The 4,871-nt window shown below is 45.2% G+C and overlaps 1 long non-coding RNA gene across 1 annotated transcript; it reads right to left on the reverse strand.

Annotated features, from left to right (window-relative positions):
• Positions 1-1,207: 1,207 nt before the first annotated feature.
• On the reverse strand, positions 1,208-2,039 carry LOC115350369. The gene is made up of 3 exons (XR_003926410.1): positions 1,963-2,039; positions 1,404-1,689; positions 1,208-1,254 (listed from the first exon to the last, which is right to left on the reverse strand). It is a non-coding gene; the product is annotated as an uncharacterized LOC115350369 (long non-coding RNA).
• Between the last annotated feature and the right edge of the window lie 2,832 nt (positions 2,040-4,871).

Raw genomic sequence — 4,871 nt, forward strand, 5'->3', positions numbered from 1 at the left:
TTGGTCACAGTACACCTACAATGGATTAAATCCACTGTAAAATGTTTAATCGCTTTCCCTTTCCACCGCTTTGGCTGCTCATTTATAAAATGACTGCAAAATGCTGCCAAACAGCTTCATTCAATTTTCCCCTAGTGCCCAGGTGAATATGAGCAGTGGCCAACTCTGAAAGTAGGAAAACTGGGGAGGCTGAAGTTCTTTTCCAGGCTAAGGAAGACCAGAGATGAAAATGAATCTGGTCGTGAATGCAGCTTTGTCTGTTTTCCTTGACACGTTTTTGCATGCTCAGTGGCACAGCAGTTGTCTGTCTTTCATTACATGCACAAAGAATGTATTGGTATTACACATAAAACATCTTTTATGTGGCTAAAAATAATAGAAAATCTTAACCTGGAAAGAAAGGTCCTTTAAAACCCTTTACACAGCAAACTGGATTTTTTTTTTTGACAGCTTCATGCCTTCCCACGTTTGCTTACCACGTTTGAAGCAAGAATGGACAACTGTAAAAGGGAGCCCTCCTCACCGTCACGTTCTTTCTTCACCTTCCGCTTCTGAATGGAAGTTCAGCCTGTGTTCAAAAGATGATATGTTGCTTTCCTTACATGTTCCTCATCCTCCCAGATACAGAATACACCATAATGCCTCTTCACACACCAATATTCCCCCCCAAAGAAATAATAACTAAGCAGCACAATGATCTGCCCCCTTTTACCATCATTTCTTCCCCACTAACACAGTGGAACAGTCGACACACTCTCTGCTAGATGCAAGGTGAGCCGGTGAGGGGCTGACCCCCGTTTGCTGCCTCGGGGACCTGCTCGCTAGATCTCAGAGCCTTCCCACACAGCCTGACGCTGGGCTACTCACCTGCTGCGTGGCAGAAGGTGAACAGGAGCAGGGAAGCAACTCGGAAAATGATCCATGCTTCCACTTCTTAGCAACGTTTGACAAAAGTGAGAGGTGGGGATGGAAATGAGACCTTGTGTAAAGTTGGTCACTTCACACAAGGCTGCCGTACGTTGGGTGGATCAACCAGCTGTAGGCTCAGCTTTTTTCCTTCATTCAAGGGCAACTATTACTTTGTTTTGTATCTGCGTGCACACACAGATGCACACGCACACACGTGACTCAGCTGGACTTGGTCCGCTGCCTGGGAAACCCCCCAGCCCGTCATTCCCAGGAGCCTTGGGTCACGCACCGTTGTGATAGACGCTAATGCTTCCAAAAACCATCACCGGCGAGAAGTCCTGACACCTGCACGGGAACCAGAGCATAGTCTTCAGCCATACACTTCAACTCGAGAACAAACCAAACCGTATGAAGTTGCTTAGTCACAAGTGGAACCTGTTTATGGAAAGCTTAGCGGGGTAAATGGCCTCAGAGGACCATCACCCAGCACCTACCTGAATGAAACAAGAGGGACATATCCAGAGTGGAAGGGACATTTTAACCTGTTTGTTGATAACTGACAGGTGTAATCAGCACGGGATCGCCATCCGCAGCTCCTCACCCTAGAAGGCAAATCTGGCAGGCCAAAGGGGTTGCCAACCTTTTCTTCAGTGCTGTGATCAAATGCTGCCTGTTCTGCACATCTGTAAAGCCTCAGCCTGATGGAGTGAGCGTCAGCTTAGCAGGTTTCATCTCAATGCCACCGGCTGGAGAGATTTGTGAGAGATGTAGCCGTGACGTCTGTAAAATACATACCGTACATCTTCAGATGGCATGAAAAAGGAGTTTATTTGTCATTTCGTAACTTTGCTTGATAAATTCCTCAAGCTGTCCTTGGCTTTTATGTTAACAGGATAAAGTAGGCTTTCCCGTCTCGAAACTTTGTCTGCCCAGCAGCCCCATTTCCAGATACACGTGCCTGCTCCTTCCCTTGGGGACGGTGAACCCCTAGGGAGGGTGGGCAGAGTTTCCATCAAGTCGTGTCCATCAAGCTAGCAAGGTTAAAGCACTCACCTGCCAAACGCAGGATGGGACGTGAAACGGGAGAAGGACCCATTCCCATGAATTGTTTTCTCGGCGGCGGTGCGAGGTTCAGGGCTCCCGGCTCCCAGACAGACATTTCTCCTCCCCCCTCCGCCCCCCTCTGCTGCAGCAAGGCAAGTGCTTCTGGGAACATGCTGGGGACTGGATCCCAGCTGAAAGTAGCCCTTCAAAAATAGCAATTTTTAAACTGAATCATTTTCCAAATCACACTCTAAAATTACTTCCCTTCCTGGCAAGCTCCCTGCAGCTCTTCGGTATGCAGGCAAGCATGGATTTGGAGGATGCAGGTTTCTCAGGAGCTGCACCGATCCCATTCTGCAGGTTCCTGCATCCATCCATCCGTGCATCTGTCCGCCCGTCCCTCCCCTCTGCAGCACTCTGAACCTCAACCGCTCTTTGAATACGGGGGCGGGCCACCTCTCTCACCTTAACAGAGATTTACAAAGAGCTTCTCCTCTTTCCTCCAAATTATTGTCAAGAGAAACGGCAGGCTGCAGAACACTTTTGCTGCCTAATTGGCCATTCAGTCCTTTCAAAAATTCAGCCGTTCGCTCGGAGAGCTGAAGGATGCTGATCTCTTCTGAAAGGCCTGGCCTTGGTTGTGCTGAACAAGGTGAGATCCAAAAAAATCCATGGTGACTGGTTTGTTGCCTAACAGTCTACATGAACTTGGCGGTGGGTTGTGTATTCAGAAATTATCCTTTGTAGGGCCTTGGAAATATTACAGAGCTGCTTCTCCCTGAGTTGTAGAATACTATCTTTCCATTATTAAAATGTATTAAAAATCCTTTGCATGCCGAGACACTGACTGAGATTTCCCTGCGCAAAGCAATAACGGAAAACAAATTAGCAAAACCAATGCAGGAAGAACATAATCCACCAGAGTGGAAGGTTTGCCCATAAAATGTGGTTTCATACCACCAAAGACTTGGATGAAAATAAGTCGTCTGAATACAGAACAAACTGCACAAGATACTGGGTGCCTTCAGCTTCCATTGACGTTACCGGCAAGTGAGAACACATTAATGTGCTCAGGATCCTCACAGCACTATGCAGGATCAGGCCTTTAGAAACTGGCTATTCATCACATTTAAATTGAATGTAATTGTCAGGGCTGAATAGCTAATTAGATTATTCTCTGTCTCTCTCAGTGAGAAAAGTGAAAGTGAGAAAGCGTAGTTAGATTATCACCAGGCCTCAGGAAAAAAAAAAATAAGGCCGTTGCATAACTATTCATACATTAGCAGGAAGAATGCAGGAATCTCTTGATTTAAACAGCAATTGTTTTCTGTTTCTCTTAAACTCGTGGAAATATTCTCTTAGTAAAACCACCTCTTCAGTTAATAGTACTCCTGTTTCAATACAGCTTAGCATCCCCCAGCAGTTAGACCTAGCAAGTCAAAACTTGCACATGGCTGACTCCTACCTCTCACCCTGACTTGATTTTTTTGATTTTGAGCTTGGGAGTCCATGAAAGGGCTCCCAAAGGATTCCCACGTTTATCTCATCAGCTTCTTCGGCTCTGCTCTCATGAAAGCCCGAGTGCTACTGACAGAGTAACTAGGGCTTATACAGCCCAGCTACCTGATAACGGTTTCAGCCCAAGACTCAAGACGGATCACCTGCTAGCCAACCCATAAAACGACTTGGTTATCAACCCCGCTGGCTGCAGTAGGCAACTCATGCCTTCAAGCTCAGCTACAAGCCCGCCTGTTTTCTCTCTCCCCTCCCCAAAAGGTCACCCTGATAGAGACAGGAGACAAGAAAGTAGAAACGGCCGTTTGGGTCACCGAGCTGGTCTTTTGCTTCGAATCCCACAAAAGTACTCTGAGAGGATGAGGAGACATTAGTAACATCTAAGGCTCCATGGAAACACACACTTTTCCCCTAATACTTTGTAATTAGCATACTTTTTGCTGTCTCGATGTGTCATCGCGCTAAGTAGGGTACCGGGAAGAACTCGCCCTCCATCCCAAAGTATCCAGACTTCTAACTTAGAAAACTGGCATATTCACTTATGTTATGCATTATGACTGAAGCCCTTGCTTACAATGCTACCAACGTTCTGATTGCATAGACTACCAATTACCTCATCCATTTCTTTTAATTACAAACTAATACCAAAGCAGAGACTGTACCCTTAAATGCAGTAGGAGGTACAAGTGAAGAAGAGAACCATCTCATTGCCTGTGCAGTTTCCTGAGCACCCAGACTAACCATAAGGCCACTCATTGAAAAGTAAGTTCCTTGGCACGCATTACAGATCAAAAACTAAACCATATTGGGCTGTATAAAGAGCAGCACAAAGACATCTGCACATTAATCGCAGCAGCAGTATCAGTTACAAATCTATTCGTCTTTGGTCACTGTCAAGGTAGAAAATACGTCCAGCTACTCCAAACGAGCTGTACATTTCAGGTCAGGGACTGTATGGCACGTTTACAATCAAATTGCGAGAGACACTTCCAGGTAATTACTTGAGACATTTCCATGCCAATATAGTGGTAAAAAGCTCCTAAATTACATAATTGTGAGGTTTTTTTCTCAGCAGATATTTGCTGCAAAGCCGGGGGGAGGTGTACGAGTGAAGCTTGTATTGAAACCAAGAATCTAGCTGTGGAGGTCTTAGTATCCCTGAAGAAGTGGTTTTGCTAACTTGCTTGCACACGGTCAAACCATGGTTGAGAATTTAAGGATTTTACCCACAAAAAAAAAAAAAAGAACCGTTCCCTTGAAAGGACTAACAATAACTGGGCTGTTTAAGTTTTAATATTAAACTTTATTCTTTAATAATGAGACATGATGTTCAGTGTTACAACTATTTTCAGACAATGGTTTAATTAAACATTTAATGAATGCGTCTCATTTCTTTGCACGAG

This window comes from Aquila chrysaetos, chromosome 13 (assembly GCF_900496995.4).
Source record: "Aquila chrysaetos chrysaetos chromosome 13, bAquChr1.4, whole genome shotgun sequence".
Taxonomy (NCBI): domain Eukaryota; kingdom Metazoa; phylum Chordata; class Aves; order Accipitriformes; family Accipitridae; genus Aquila; species Aquila chrysaetos.